The sequence below is a fragment of the Triturus cristatus genome, chromosome 5_2 (assembly GCF_964204655.1).
Source record: "Triturus cristatus chromosome 5_2, aTriCri1.1, whole genome shotgun sequence".
NCBI classification, from domain to species: Eukaryota; Metazoa; Chordata; class Amphibia; order Caudata; family Salamandridae; genus Triturus; species Triturus cristatus.
The window spans coordinates 775481019-775498049 of NC_140588.1; the positions used below are offsets into that span (position 1 = coordinate 775481019).

Below are 17031 nucleotides of genomic sequence, written 5' to 3' on the forward strand. Positions count from 1 at the left end.
TTCCTCATTGTGAAGCTGCTTCATTTAAGTTAATTCTTAACCCCCACTTCACTTTCTCTGGCCTCCTTATTTATCGTCCACCCGGCCCGCCCAATTCCTGGGCCACATCTTTTCCGGATTACCTTACCCCTTTGATTATGAAATCAAATAATTTCTTGATGCTCGGCGACTTTAATTTACATTTAGACAATCTTGTAGCAATTTTATCTCAGATCTTGCCGCTATGAACATCTTTTTGCATAACTCGGGACCCACTCATAAAGCAGGCCACCTTCCCGACCCCATTTTTTCCAACCTTCCTAATCTTCATTGTGACCCGGCATTGCCCATTCACTGGTCTGACCATTTCCTATCTTCATTTACTATCTCGACTCCTCTCGCCTCCACATCTCTATCTCATTTCCTAAACACTTCCAAAAGAGACTGGAAAAAATTCGACCAGAATGCCTTTAACGATGCCCTACGCCTGAATGGTCCTTAATATGACCCTAATGTTGAATCTTTCTCCAATAATGTACATAGATGGCTTTCAACTGCTATTGATTCCTGCCTTCCTCTTACCCGGCCCTTTGGTTCAACGATGCTCTAAAAATCGAAAAAGCGAAATGCAAATCCTTGGAACGTAAATGGAGGCTAGATTATTTGCCAGAACTTAAAACGGCATATATAAATTCAAAAAAACTCTATCACAATTTATGTAAATCCAAAAAGCCTCTCTTCATTTCGAACTCTATCACCTCCGCTACTAATTGTTCCAAGACACTCTTTAGCCTGGTCAAAAAGCTTGCCGGGTCTGAGACCCTGGCTGCTCCTCCCCCTCTGGGAAGCGGCCAGTGTGAGGATCTTGCTCACTTTTTTAAACAAAAAATTTAGAAAATCCACCTTGATATTGCCAACTCTCATCTCGTTAGCAGCCTCTTGACGACACCACTCTCTACTTCCGCTCAGAATGTTCCTTACTTAGGTATCAATGAACATTCTGCGGCAGAGTTCGAGGTTGTGCCCACCACCACGACTCCTCTTCTTGACACTTGGCCACTCCTCAACATGGATTCTCTCACTCTAATTTTAAATAAAGTAAAGTCCGGTTCCCCTAGCGACCCCCTACCCCCTCTATCCTTAAACAGTTGTATCTTCCCCACATGCATATCATTTTGAATGTCCTTAATGCCTCTCTCCGTGAATCGGTAGTTCCAACTCACTGGAAACATGCTATGGTGACTCCCTTGTTGAAAAAGCCATCTACTGACCCTCTCATTCTTTCTAATTACCGTCCTATTTCCCTTCTGCCAATTTTTCCCAAGATTCTAGAGAGTCATATTCACTCTCATTTTGCCCAATTTGTCGAACAGAATAGAATTCTTCATCCTTCCCAATCCGGTTTCAGGTCCAATTTCTCCACTGAAACCACTCTACTAGGCCTCACAGAGAAGCTTCGCCACCATCTTGACTGTGGAGAAACCGTGGCGCTTGTCCTGCTCGACCTTAGCGCAGCGTTCAACACCATTTCACATCTTATGCTTATTAAAACTCTAAAATCCTTGGGCATAGGTGGCTTTGCTCTGAACTGGATCATTTCCTTCTTGAATGGTCGCACCTTCCAGATTTTTTCAGCCACTAACAACTCTGACACTCATTCCTCCCCCCATGGTGTACCCCAGGGCTCTATACTTAGCCCTCTACTTTTTAATCTGTTTGTAAGGCCTCTAGCGGACATCGCTGATCAGGCCGGCCTTACTCTCTTTTCTTACGCAGATGACTCTCAAATGATCTTTTCTCTCTTTTCCGCCGATCCCAATTCAACATCTGATTTACAACTTGGCCTGAAGAACATCGCCTCATGGATGGCCGAACACCATCTTAAACTCAATGGTGATAAAACCGAGGTCTTAATCCTGGGTAAGGATAAAGACCTCTGGGGTCCATCTCACTGGCCTACCGAGATGGGTACCCCCCGGTACCCTCTAATCATGTCCGGAACTTGGGCATCTATATTGACGACTATCTGTCTTGGCACCAACAAGCCGTCAGGGTCGCAGCCACATGCTTTACCATCTTGAGATGGCTTCGAAAAATCATTTGGATGCTGCCCACTACCACTCAAAAAACAGTGGTCCATGGCCTCATAATCTCAAGATTGGACTACGGAAATGTCCTACTGCTAGGTGCCAACAAGTCTGTAACCCGTAAACTACAGCTGGTTCAAAATGCTGCAGTCAGACTTCTTTGCAACATTCCCAGAAGCTCGCACATTTCCGGCTACCTCCGCGATCTTCATTGGCTTAGAGTGGAAAATCGCATAAAATTCAAAGCCTTGAGTTTTATGTTCAAGATAAGGCAGGGTTTAGCACCACCCTACCTGCCTACTCTTTTTAGCCCTTACATTCCTACGCGTCACCTCCGTTCTTCTAAGCTTGAGAAATTCACGATCCCTCGTTTCAGACTTGCCAGGATGGGTGGCAAGTCCTTTTCCTACCTTGGCCCCACCCTCTGGAACATCTTGCCACTTGCCATTCGAAAAGAAACCAACTATATCTGCTTTCGTAGATCCATAAAGACCTGGCTGTTTAGCCAGTAAATTCTCTCCTTGTACTTTACCAGCTTGTTTCACTGCCGTCCTGGCGCCGGGAAACCCTTTTTGGGTAGCTGTCGCGCCTTATAAATGTAACTATAAATAAAAATAAGTAACATGTTGATAAACAGACTCTGTTAGTTGGAGGTTTGGATAAAGATAAGGAGGTAAAAGTGGAGGAACAGCTGACAGACACAAACGGTACAATAGTTTCATTTAAAATACACAGGAACCCTCACTGATCATGCATCATTGGAGATGAGCATCCATCTAGAATGAGAAGTCCGATCAATATGGACATTACAATGTTGTCTACAAAAAGAAAGGGTATGATACATGCACTGAGATTGACTTGCTGATGAATTTAACATCTATTTTGGTAGTCTTTAGCCATTTTTTACTTTTTTCTGTCTGCTACTCCATATGGGTAAAATAATGCAAGATTTTTCATTAGCAGAGCAATTACTATCATCAAAGAATATTTGCAATCGCAGGTCATAATAATCAATGATTTTAGCTTAAGTACACAAGCACATGTTGAAAACCATTGGAAAAGTGCATATGCAATGATGACTACCTCTCATGTCTTTACAAGAAAGATCGTTGTATTTTTGTAGTCAATTTCCACAAAAGAGAGTCGAACCCATGCTTAGCTCTGATAGGTGTTTCTGTGACTACAGGAATAAAACACAATTTTTAACAGAGCCATAAGCTGACTTTAGTATGTGTAAAATGAAAACATTAATGTTTGCTGCAGAATTACTTGAAGGTGTCACTGATCAAAAACAGAATTATCAGGATAGTACAACATGTACCAGCAATAATTAATCATTAAAACATTTGTAAACATCGTATTGTGTCCTAAGTACAGGCATTTACTTCATATACACGAACATAGTAATTACATAAACATACAACACTCTCCTGACAATCAATTTTACCTATTAACCAGAACAGTTTCCCCAGAATCTTCTCCCTCTTTGTTATGTGCCACAAGAACAGTAGTTTAGTTGTTAGAAATCACACAGTCCACAAAGCATATGTTTAGGAGTGAGGTTCAATAGATGCAGCAAAGTACTGGTCCCAGAAAATAACGACCAACACAAACCATACATCACCATGCTCTAAATTCTACAATATTATTAACAGTCTATAACCACAGTGTATTTAAAGGAAAACATGCATAACATGGAGGTGATCAATATTAGAAATATATTACATTTCCTTCCTGTAAAACAAAAGCCAAAACAAAAAACTAAGAGTAAACAATAAGTAAAAAACTCACACAGAATGGAAGACTACACAAAGTCTCCAAACTTAATAGGAGCACATCTTACTTGACCATTAATTTTCACACATGATGCTATCGAGGCTATCGAAGCATCATTTCTGGACACCATAGAACTCCTGTCCTCAACCACAGCCCTTTTGTCTCTTCCAGAACTCGAGGCAGCTCAAAGACTCACCAACAAGGGCTTATGGTGACTACAATCACACATGAAAAGGCTTCCACCAATTCTCACCAACTGTCCCTTTTGCTCCTGTTTAGCATTCTCTTTGCCACTTTTACCACACTTTACCAGTCTTCCCACATTCCAGACCTTACAGTCCTGAGTAAAATCACTCTTGTTATACACCTTAATAACCTTCATGGCTATACCAACTTTGGTTGTGCCCTTGGTTACAAACCCTGGCTTTCGTACCCAAACCCAGTCACCAATAGCAAATGATGGTACTTTGACCCCCACCCTCAATTTAGCATCATAGGCCTTCTTAAATGTATGTTGTTTCCTCCTTAATCTCTCACCCATTTCTGCTACACTCTTCTCCTCCTGATCCTTGTGTTGTTTCTTTTTAAACCACCATGGACACAATTTGCTACAGGATGTTTTCCCCTGAACAACCTAAAAGGACTAACCTCTGTGATACTCTGAGGTGTGATCCGATACCACCACAATTTCTCTCTCAATCTGTCCCTCCAATTTCCACCAAAACCATTGGCCCAAACAATACTCTCCTTTAACACACGGTTGAACCTGTCAACCTGTCCATTGCTTTGGGGTTCATACAGTGCTGTGGCAACATGCAGAATATTTCTGTACTTGAGAGAACTTTAGACATCAGTTGTACCCAAATGGCTGACATTAGCACTTTCGAATAACTTTCCCTTGCAAAGACCTCCATGATGAACTTAACAATAAGGTTTTCCCAAAACGTTTATTCCTTAGAAGTAAGGTATTAGGACCCACACCTTAGAATCCAGTTGCTCACGAGAAGGCGCAGAAGAAACTGACTATTCTCCTGGCAACCAGAGATGGGTTCCAATTGGAACATAGATAATATAAATGACATAGTAACAATCTAAGAGCGTAATGGAACTTCAATCAGTAAAGCATGAGTAATACATATTCACATGAGAAAACATCATATGTTTAGAACACTACACCCAGTTTCTGCCATGGCAAATCTGGCCAAAGGGAAGGTTAAATAGGATCTGGGGCAGGTTCTCACATTTGCTCACTGTTTGAACAAACATCATACTCTCTCACCACCTTGCCCACTATCCTATCAAGTCCTGGCCACCAAAAACATGTGCAGACGAGTCTTTTCATGTTGGACATTCCCGGATGCCCTTTGTGTGTCAACTGCAAAATTATATCCTGCCTGCCTTCATGTGGAATAAGCTTTCTATTATTAAAAATTAAATCACCTTCTACTTCCAATTCTTCACTCACTTTCCAGAAAGGCATAATTTCCACTGGCACAGTTCCTTTGCTAGGCCATCCTTTCATCACATATTTCTTCACAGTTTGTGATAACATGTCACTCGTACTCCCTCCATTTCTCCTCATCAGTACCTTTGAATTTGTCTGCAACATACTCTGACACACTGGCAACCACATCAGCTCCCACATCTTCAAATCTATCTTTGGAGTTCTCATGAGGCAAACGTAATAACGTTTCGCCATTGCCAATTGCCTTTGCGTAAGTTAAGAACTCCCTCTTCCAACGCATCCAAAGAATTGGTGGATTTCCTTTTTGTTGAAGAAATTTAGCTGGTGGTTTGAATTGCACATTTTGGTTTAGAGCACCAATATGACAAATACCCCAAAATGATGTGGAAAACGATAAAGGTTGATATAGGGCAGTCACAGGTGTTGTTAATATCAGCCAAGAAAATTAAATTTCAGTACCTTTTGCACTACAACGGCAATTAACAATGATACATTTGAACCGCTCCCACACAGCATTAATAAAGTAAATGTGCTTCATGTGCCAAAGAATGCCTGGTTACTATGACACATCAGGCATTTCCAAAATGGCTGGCCCGCACACCCGCTTATTGTGAGCCTCCTCAAGTGATGATGTTGCACAGCAGGTGATTCAGCCACAAAGTTGGAGAAGCTGCTCACAGCTAGGCAACAATGATGGAATACTAAGGACGTGCATCAATCAGAGCACACGGTAAGTTTCAAAAGATGCCCTCTGCAACTGCAAACAGTTTGCACATTCGTTGTGCACCCAATATTCATCAACATATCGCTGGTACATTACCAAATCTCATAAAGTGCAATTTGTGGTCGATGCTGTCAGTACTAACACCCCCCACTTCTGATTTTCATCCTGCATAGTCCCAGGAGTATTTACTTCCGAGGTTCTGCAATGCTGTATGGTCCAATGGAGAAAACCCTGCTCCTGTACTTCCAAATAACAGGTGTTTCTCAAGCTTATTGCCACTTGATAGAAGTCACACGGTCCACAATGCATATGTTTTGGAGCGAGGTTCAATAGATGCAGCACAGTACTGGTCCCAACAGATAATGACCAACAGAAGCCTACATCACCATGCTCTAAATTCTAGAATATTATTAACAGTCTATGACCACCGTGTTCTTAAAGGTAAACATGCATAACACGGAGGTGAACATTGTAAGAAATATAACAGTAAAGTCAACTTGAAATAGGTTATTAACAAAATACTGCAAATTGTACACCCATTCTAAGAATGTACCACAGAAATGTTGAAATCTTTTCTTCCGCACATAAAAGAACGTATTTGATAATAAGTCTTTTAAAATATGAAATCCAGTAGAGGCAATATAAATAATATTTTTATGAGGACACTCATCTGAATTGAATGATTTTATCCCCATATAATCAAGCTATGCTTCTCCAAATACAATTATTGGTATTTAACTTCCTCATTTACCTTATTCTATTTTGTATTGAATATTGCGGGACAGCCATGACAGCTCTTATAGACTTTGCTAGCCCACTTAAATTTTCAGGCTTCAAAGTGCTTGTTGGAACGATTTCTTCATAAAGAATGAGGTTAGGTTGTTGTAGATTAATTCTGTAGACTTTGATTTCTCTGTTACTAGCATGTATATCTGTTAAAGGGGACATCCAGGGTAGATAAATGTTCTCTTTGCCCAGTCCTGTATCTCTAAATAAAACGCCAACAGTAGGTATTCTAGAATGCTACTTTGTTTGATGAGGTCGGCTGGCATTTGAGTTCTATTGGGACATCATTTGCAGAAGGACTTCTTTACAGGAAAGCCAGAGGTCTGTGGATGAGAAATTCCGCCACCCGTATCAGTCAGGTACAGTCGTAATTTTACTTCTTTACCTCCCCATAAAATATTCAAAATGTTGAACTGAACCTGTCAGGGCTTCTGTACCCAAGTACCAAAAAGGCTAATAGGTAACTCTCTTGTGTACGAGTCCGCAAAGTATAATGATAGGAAATGACTCCATTGGTCATCCTTTGTAAGGCATTCTCTACCTAAGCCCACTTCCCATAATTTAACCAGCGTTTTCATAAATGTTAACACTTATTAATATCGTGACCCAGGCACCGGTATACAATTACCAAAATAGTATTAAAAAAATTCAACCACATCCATGCTCTTTCAGAATAATTTGCACGTTTCTATAATGCTCTAAAGTCTTCTGCAGGTCAAATGAAATTACTCCTGCTGATCCACTTGCGCTCAAACTCATTAATATGCTCACAATTGACATACCAATCAATCAATCAATCAGGGTATTTTAAGCACGCTACTCACCCGTGAGGGTCTCAAAATGCGAGGGGTGGGGAGCAGCTCCGGTCAGTCGAAGAGCCAGGTTCCTGAAGATGTGCTGGGTTGGGGCGTGTATGATGTCGATCGGGAGCTCGTTCCAGGTCTTTGCCGCAATGTGGGAGAATGTTCTTCCACCCATTCTCGCTCTGCTGATGCGCGGGGCCGGGCGAGGGCGATGAGGTTTCTCTTGGGTACGTGGAAGGAGATTCTATCATTGAGATATTGGGGTCCTGTGTTGTGGAGGCATTTGTAGGCGTGGGTAAGTGTCTTGAAGATTACTCTCTTCTTGACAGGAAGCCAGTGGATATTTTGCAGGTGTTGGGTGATGTGTTCGTGTCCAGGGATGCCGAGGACGAGACTGGCTGCGGTGTGCTGTATGGTCTGGAATTTTTTTGGAGCAGAGACTTTTTGATCCCGGCGTAGAGGGTGTTTCTGTAGTCTGGTCTGCTCATTATGAGTGCAAGGGTGACACTTTTCCTTGATTCGGGAGGATCCATTTGGAGGTCTTCCATGGGATGCAGAGGGTGTTGAAGCAGGTGGAGGCAACTGTGTTGACCTGTCGGGTCACGGAGAGGGAGGAGTCGAGTATGATGCTGAGGTTCTTGGCATGGTCCGTCGGGGTGGCATGGCTCCGGAGGGCGGTGGGCCACCAGGTGTTGTCCCATGCAGAGGGAAGGGTCCAAGGACAAGGACTTCTGTCTTCTCCAAATTGAGCTTCAAGTAGCTGCTGCTCATTCAGGATGCGACAGCCTTTCGTTTCTTCCTGGAAGTTGAGTCTGGTGGTGATGGGGTCTTTTGTGAGGGAGAGAATGAGCTGGGTGTTGTCGGCATAGGATACTATGCTGAGTTTGTGATGTCTGACGATGACGGCGAATGGGGCCATGTAGATATTGAAGATCGTGGGGCTGAGCGATAATTCTTGGGGTACTCCGCAGTTGATCTCTGTGGGTTCGGAGAGGAAGGGTGGAAGTCTTGTTCTTTGGGTTCTGCCGGTGAGGAAGGAGCGGAGCCAGTCGAGGGTGGTTCCCTGTATGCCGGCGTTTGTGGAGTCTGGCATGAGTGTGCGGTGGGAGACTGTGTCGAAGGCTGCAGAGAGGTCGAGTAGAATCAGGCCCTCGCTGTGTCCTTGGTCGAGGAGGGTGCGAATGTCATCTGTAGCGGTGAGTAGTGTGTTCTCAGTGCTGTAGTTGCTGTGGAATCCGGATTGGGAGGGGTCGAGGATAGGGTTTTCTTCGATGAATTTAGTTAGTTGTGCGTTTACGGTCTTTTCGGTGACTTTGGCCGTGAACGGGAGGAGGGAGATGGGTCGGTAGTTGTTGAGGTCCATAGGATCTGCTGAGGGCTTCTTGAGTAGGGGTCAGACTTCTGCGTATTACCAGTCGTCGGGGTACGTGCCGGTTTCGAGGGTGGCGTTAATGGTGTCTCATAGTTCTGGTGTGATGGCGGCGGCAGCTCTGTGGAAGATGTGCAGGGGCAGGGGTCCATGGAGGCCCCTGAGTGGATGCCTTTCATGGTCACTGTGGTGCCTTCGTCGGTGACTGGGGTCCAGGAGGAGATGGTGGGGTGGCTGTTGTTGCTGGACGGGGGAGTGGTTTCGGAGTCAGGTGTCTGGCCGTTGAAGTTGTCGTAGAGGCCCTTGATTTTCAGATGGAAGTAGGAGCCAAGCTTGTTGCAGAGGTTCTGGGAGGGGTTGATGTCCGTGGTTATCGCTGGGGGATTTGGTGAATTCCTGAATGATGATGCAGAGTTCCTTTGAGTTGCTGGAGTTGGCGTGGCTCTTGTTCTGGATAAAGGTCTTTTTGGTGGATTTGATGCCTTGGTGGTATTCTGTCATGGCATTCTTGTAGATGGTGCGTCTTCCGAGGATTTGCTGTTTCTCCATAACCCATTTGGAATGGATAAAGCATTTATTAGTAGCCCGATGAACAGACTGGGTATACATGAAATCTATGCAGTTATATTCCATCCTACCAACAAATACTTCCTACCTTCCTATCTGATCTCTTTGAGCTTGCTTTTGACATTCCAGACATATTTGACTGATTCTGTTCTAGCAGATCAGAACATCTGGGATGGTGACAACTTAACATGTAAAGTCAGAATATTATTGAAGAAATTGTTTCCTTTGGCATCACCCTGTTTGTCAGTGGTGTAGGCCATAGTGGGCTGTCCTGTTATCCCTGATGGCTAATCTCCAGCTCCTAGCATTCGGAACGGTTGTCCTGGGCTGACCACTACATAACCAAACGTTTTTCATTTAGCCAAAACACCTAAGAATTCTTCTGACTTAAAGCAACAGTTTGTGACCTACAGTCAATGGCTTTTCAAATGACAGATTCTTCTTTAATAACTCTTGCTGACATTGTTGCGATTTTAGGATTCAGACTTATGGTATTCTACTCCATTTACCACCCAGAAATTGTCCCCCTTGAAGACCTCACAACATTATATTCATATTTTGTCTCTCCAATTTCTGATACATCAAGCCAGAGCACTAGAAATTATCTTCTGATCGCACTGGCTGTCATTTCCACTCCAGGTTCAGTGACTCTGCATGCTCCTGAGCAAAGAAAGAATAATTCAGCGTCAATTATTATTGTTGAATATTTGAATCCTACCAAAGAACTGTTTTGCATCCACAAGGAAATGTTGTCTTCTGGCTTCTTTGCCAGCATTCCAGTTCCCTCGCCAGATATCTATGCCAATCTTCTGTCCTTCATTAGCAATCACATAGGGACTTTAAGGACTTACATTACCACCATCTTTTTAAGTGCCAAAGAGCCCTCCTACACCTCTTCTTACACCTTCTTTTGCAAGCGCTCTTAGACTTTGAATCACTGTTTGTATTAGGCAGAAGTAACTTCTTGATCTCCTTAAAAAAATCCTCTCTTCCATGGAATATAGGTAATGCCACAGAACTCCAGCTATGTCTTGCAAGACTTACACTAATACTCTCCAGCCCCATCAGTACATCTCTATCGATGACACCCTGCATCATGATAATTACAGTCCCATGTTGGAGAGTTGCTTATGTTGCAAAGGCACTTAAAACTGTCGTCACCCAACTGTCCCCCCACCTGGATTGTAAAGCCCCTCTAAGTGACTTTCACTCAGGCTTCAAACCCCAGCGGGTCACAGAGATGGTTTTAGTAAACATCAAAACAACCGATGTGTACTGATCCTAATAGACCTCATGGCTGCCTCTGACATCATTTACCATGAAACGCTAATTGAAAGACTATTTACATCAGCAGACACAATGGAATACCATTGTCATGGCTGTCTTCCTTCCTGCAAAATCATACCCATCAAGTCAAATTTGTCCCATTCCTCTTCAGGCCAGTCAACATCAAATACCACAGGGCTCTGCTTTATCACCAACACCAGTATGACTCCCTGGCTAACTTCTTTGATTGGATATCAGATGAATATGGACGACACACAGTTCACTTGAAGCTTAAAGGCAACCACATTAAAAGCCTGAATGTCGGTCACTACTTTTTTCAGTGGATTCACAATAATTGCCTTTGCCTGAATGGTAACTAAAACTGAGATCCTACTCCTGGGCCATGCCACACCTGACACCTTTCCTCTGTGTTGACCGCAAGAACAAAGTGCCATCCCAATCTTTGTTGATTAAGCAATTTGGATGTGCTAAATGATTGTGATCTATTATTTACCACCAGATAAAAGTGATCTCACGAGCAGCCTTTTTCTAATTAAATCTACTAAATGAGGTCCTGCCACTGATGCCATATATTTGCTTCGATTATTACTATCGTCATTTCACACCCTGTCATCAAAATCCCGGTACTTCCTTCTAAAAATTATGCAGCTCGGGCTCCGATCTTTAATAATATGACAACATCACACTGGCCATCAAATCCCTACACTGTCTCTCATGAAGAGAAAGAGTAGCCTTTATAATGGGTTGCCTCAGATGCAAGATGCTCCATGACTGCTTACTGAATTGCTTTGCAGAACTGTATGTTTCTTATAAACCAACAAGAAGCCTTAGGTCTGCCAACCTGCACTCTACTGTTGACCCAACGCTAGATACAGTTAAAATATAATGTTTTGTTTCTGTTGTGTTTTATCTACATTAAAGTTCCCTAACCTCTAAATCAATAACAGATACATATTAATTTGCTTCCTTAGTCGTTTTAGAAAACGTACACTACGTATCTCACTATTTTTATCAATGATAATCATCTTTGTAGCAACCACCATTTTATCTCACCCAGGAGACACCAACTCAAACTCATTTTAAAAGAATGAACTAAGGGGTCCCCATTACCGTAAGCAAAATTCCTTAAATTCCAGTTCTGGTGGCTTAGTGGACTAATGTAGGGACCTCTGCTCCACCTCATGGTCACAGGTTCAAATCATGGTTGGTCCACTCAGCCTTTCATCCTTCAGAGGCCGATAAAATGAGTACAATTGAGTTGAGGAACAATAACTACCTATTATTCAGCAGCAAGATACCCTTGGGTGAACGTGATTTTTTTTGTTATGTTATTTATCTAGAGAGGCTAGAATGCAATACCCATAGGAACAACTACTGCATCCCTAAATTACAAGCTGGAACCGTGCAGTGAGTAAAGTTGTCAGAGGGAATCCCTCAAGATTCCAGGGCGGAGCACAGTTTATTGTTTCTCCTATAGAAGTATTATATACTTCATGGGATCTCTCTATTTATGTGTATTCATAGGATAGAGTCGAAGTCCTGGATGAGAACCAGGATTTCTACTCCTTGTGGACTATGACATGGCATATGACATGGTGAAATGCCAGATACTACTTACCTTTCTCCTTAAAAGGATTGGGATCCCCAGAACAGCCTACACATGAATATAAGCCTTCAGCAGCAGCAAATACATTTGGATTAGATCAGCAGAATATTGCTCAAGATGACAGCATGCAAGTTGCCCCAGATCTCCTCCTTCCCACTTAATTCTAATGTGTAGAGGCTTGCCCATGCCAAACACAGCATGCAAAGTCAGCTTCCACATGAATAAATCAGGATCTCTGGAACAGCCTTCGAATGGATAAAAGACTCCATCATTGATGACAGCCAAAAAGGACGAACCTGTTTGTCAGATTTATTTATGAGCATGTGTGCGAATCCAAGTCTCCTCTTTTTTACCACTGAGGTTAAACGTATACTTTCATCCTTAGCCACATTCAGCATGCAATACCAACTCTCATTCCAGAATATTTATAAATAGACAGCTTTACCTGAGTGAGGATGGAGGTTCAGAATAGTAGCCGAACATGTTTGTGTTCTTTGAGGGTACATTTTTTCTGAATGAGGGAGAGCCACTTGTTTGTCATTGGTTCAAAACAGAAGTACTCATTGTTGGATCCTTGTGATAGGTGCACTATCATTCATGTGGACTTGACGTCTGAGTGGCTATCCAACCCACTTCTCAATCCCACTAAAGGTGAAGAATGTGGCAATTCTCTTTAGAAATATCTTTCTACATTCAGGTCAACATGACAATAAATGCTGCTGCCTTTCGGCTCAATCTACTTCAAACTGTCTCATAGATTTACACTGAACCTTGACTGTCACCCACTTTGGCTCTGCAACACCATGCCCTATTTTCTTCTGCAGCTAAAAAGGAGATGGAACAAAGAGGTTATGTTTGCTTCAAACCAATCCTTCGCATTGACATTTTTCTTTGGCTATTTATTAAACAAATATATGCATCCAGAGTCCTCTAGACATTAACAAGGCCATTTGGGTGAAATACCAATGCTATCTAAAAATTAGCCCCCCCTACCCACCCCCTAGAGATGAAAGTACTGTTCCAGTATCCACCAAAAAAAGAAAAATGAATAATAGGAACAGAGGAGAACTGTAAAGGTATGAGGTGGACAATTCTGGAGCTAACTGCCCCAGCATACGTAGGCCAAACCAGTCATTTAACTGGAATATGTGGTTACTTAAAATGGTCTTCTCTTTATTAACACAGTAGACAGATCTTAGCAATCACCAAACAGCCAGGCAAAAAATAACATCCCTGAAACACAATTCATGACAAACCATTTGGCACCTCCAATATCTTGCTTCCAGTTGGAACGAGCAGGCCAGATCTGGACATGCTTGTCCTTTCAATGTCTCCTGAAAATGAAAACCATAGGGACCTAAATACAACCTAAGGGACCAAGTGGATGTGAAGCAGCTAAAAGGTAGTATACTTAACGCTTACAAAAGCCTCACAAATAAAATAAATGAATACATAAATCAGTGATATGTGAAAGTTGCTTGTTTCTGAAAAAAACTGGGTTTTGTGGTGATGGGGCCCTGAAAGTGAGACTTTGTCATTGTCACATTTAAAATGTGCAATGTATAATGTAGGTGCAAAGTGAAGGGGGCACAAGGAGGCAAAGGCACTGGTTTTTAGGTCTCGGCTAGCGAAGGCTGCGCTTGCGCAGTCTCGCTCGTGAGATTTAATGACTTGGAGAAGAGGGGCTTGAACCCGCCTCTCTTCTCTCCTCTTCTCCATTGGCTGGCCTCTGAAATACTGGTCAGCCATTGGAGAAGAGGTTTGTCTCTCCAAACAAGCCCCGTCCTTTTCGGATTCAGGGGCGTGTTTTTTCAATTACTTCTCTTTTTTGTACTCCCTGCCCCTTTCACACGTGGTGGGCGTGTTTTTTTTTTTTTTTTAACATCCGAAGGTTCGGCCATTTCGTGCGCGGCGGGACTGGGAACGGAGCATTTTTTTTATCCTCAGCAGCCAGGAGTCTGCAAAGGTACAGAGCGGTGGCTGTACTCCCTCTCTCTCACCTCCGTGACTGCGCACTGGAACGGCCCTAACATCAAATACTAATTGTTATGGCTGTAAAGTGGGGCTTCCCTTGTCGAGGTGTCGCGGCACCCCGGCACGCATTTTCGTCCTTACGTGTCCCCATGCTAGCGCCTACTAGTGGGCACGCTTGACTGCCGGCGTTGCCTGCCCCGGTACGGGGATCTCTGAAGTGACCGTGTCAAGTGACAGAATGCCTGTCAGCGCACGTGTCAATGCCCACATTGTAGGCTAACTCCTCTGTGACTTGTAAATTATGGATCGGCGCTGCACAGAGGCCTTGCTCGCCCTCGCAGTGCAGTGTGCTGAAGGTGAGGGCACGGATGGTGTACGGTTACACTTCCCGTGTAACCGGTTCCTCCTCATTTGTTGAGATGTCTCAGCAGGGTGGAGCAGAGACTGAGCTGCCAGCAGCCGAGAGCTCACTTCAGTGACGTGAAAGTGGCTTCACTTCAGGCGAGCTTGGCGCACTCGCGAGCTCACCCTTTGATTTGTGACACATCCCGAGCAAGAGCCCTGCTGTGCCAGGAGCCTTATCTCCTGAAGAGGGCGGGGAGGGGCAGGGGTGCAGCCCGTGATGTCAGCTGGTGTCAGCAGGGGGAGAGCCGAGCAGGGAGGCCGCGGCTGCACCTAGGGGTCTGCTGAACCAGTCCGAGGAGGCACGAAGCGCCGGAAGTGCACGGGGCACGTGCTGCTTTTATTTTACATCACTTTCCAGACGTATGTGTATGGGTTTAAAGGAATGGAAGTGGACGCCGTCCGGACACGTGTAAAGAGGTAAGCGTGAGATGCCAATGTTGTGGGAGGTAAGAGGGTGGTCGCGCTGTTATGACTGTGTCACACAGGCGTGGAGTGAGCAAAGTTTTAAAGCGCTGCTGGAGAACTGCAGAGCACTCACCGCCGATGGGCACTTCCACCATTCCCATTGTGCAGTGTCTGGAGCTACTTACTAACATCGCGCCGTGAAGCTTATCTTCTAGGCGTGTTTTCGAGTGGTGTTATTAGTCTAGAATGCACCGATCACGCTGACTTGCTTAGGGGCTCAAAATCATTTAGCGCACGCCCGTTCTGTAACATGTGAAGGACACAGCAGTTGTGTGAAGACGTTCTGCGCTCCCGCATGAGTGTTTTGTTTACCCTTCTGTTTAACACCCGCAGTGAAATACCTCGGCGAAGTGTGCATTACAACATATTTGCATTCAGGGTAAGATTCCTCCCGAGACCGTAGGCACTTGCAGGCAGGTGTGACTTGCTCAGGAGGCCCCGGGAATAAGTAGACTTTTTTATCCTCGGCAGACAGGAGTCTGCAAAGGTACAGAGCGATGGCTGTACTCCCTCTCTCTCACCTCCGTGACTGCGCACCGGAACGGCCCTAACATCAACTACTAATTGTATTGTATTAAGTGCACCTAATGTAAATAGGTCAGTGGGACTACTGCGTGTGTGTGTGTGTGTAGGTGGCTCTGTGGGTGGCTCTATTTGTGTGTGGGTTGCTCTATGTGAGTGGCTCTGTGTGAGTGGCTCTGTGTGCGTGGGTGGCTTTGTGTGTGTGGCTCTGTGTGTGGGTGCAAATGCATTAGGTCTCGCATTTGAGAGTGATTAAGCTATTGACATTGTAAATAACAATGCCGTTTCTTTAAATGTTTTAAAAACAAAAACATAAACAAAAATAATGTCATGAGCAATGCCAATAGCTCTAACTTTAACAATGCCGAGACCATTGCATTGTAAATGCTTGTTTAATGTTCTGAGGAAACAAGGTCACAAAGCTCCCATTTTGCAGTTTTCTTTTGTGTTCTTTCAATGTGTCCCGTGACTGTTCTACCCTCTTAGTGTTGTTCCCTACTTTGTGTGGGTAGATCGGCTGCTCCTTAATCAATATTATAAAACATGTATAATATGTGTCCCCTCTTTATTTATTGATTAGAGCGGTAGACCTATTGAGGGTCGAGGGAGCATGATTAGCAGATTAAGCTCATAGCTGAAGAAACATGGAGAGATGTGATGCAATTCAAGATGCCATCTGGGATGTAATCGTTTAATTAATTTTCACTTTTTTGCCAAGACGCTTTTATGGTAACTGGTCGTCATTTTGATCCTTTTTTGTGTGTAGCCTACGCCTAAGTTTTGTATTATCTAAATATTTTTCACTTAGGACTCTTTTGTGTTTATTTTTTTTTCTATTATTAGGTATGGACTTGGCTTATAACATAAACAAAAGTGTGTCTATTGAAATGTTAAATAAAAGTAATGGAAGACTGCAATGTAAAGCAATCCCTTTTTGTAGGATTATTATTAGAATGTTTATTTTTTCCGTAAGCCAAAGTGGTCTTGATTATGTGCAAGATACAATACATTGTGTGATCTGATATTGGGGTTTGCATTGTCTTAGTACACATGCGGGCATGTGTTCCAGTTTTGATGCCTAAATAGATGTATAATCCCAAAGCAAGTCCAAAATACAGAGTTAATTTTGCTGTACCGAGGTGAGGTTCCAGACTGGAACAAAACACGTTGGCTAGGCTCAAATCATTTAAAAAATATACTTCAAAACGAGACTTTT

General features: G+C 43.4%; 1 protein-coding gene across 3 annotated transcripts in view; it reads left to right on the forward strand.

Moving 5' to 3' along the window:
- Positions 1-17031, forward strand: part of DOCK11 (dedicator of cytokinesis 11) — a 1169031-nt gene that overhangs the window by 595059 nt on the left and 556941 nt on the right. The gene's annotated exons all lie outside the window — the stretch shown is intronic.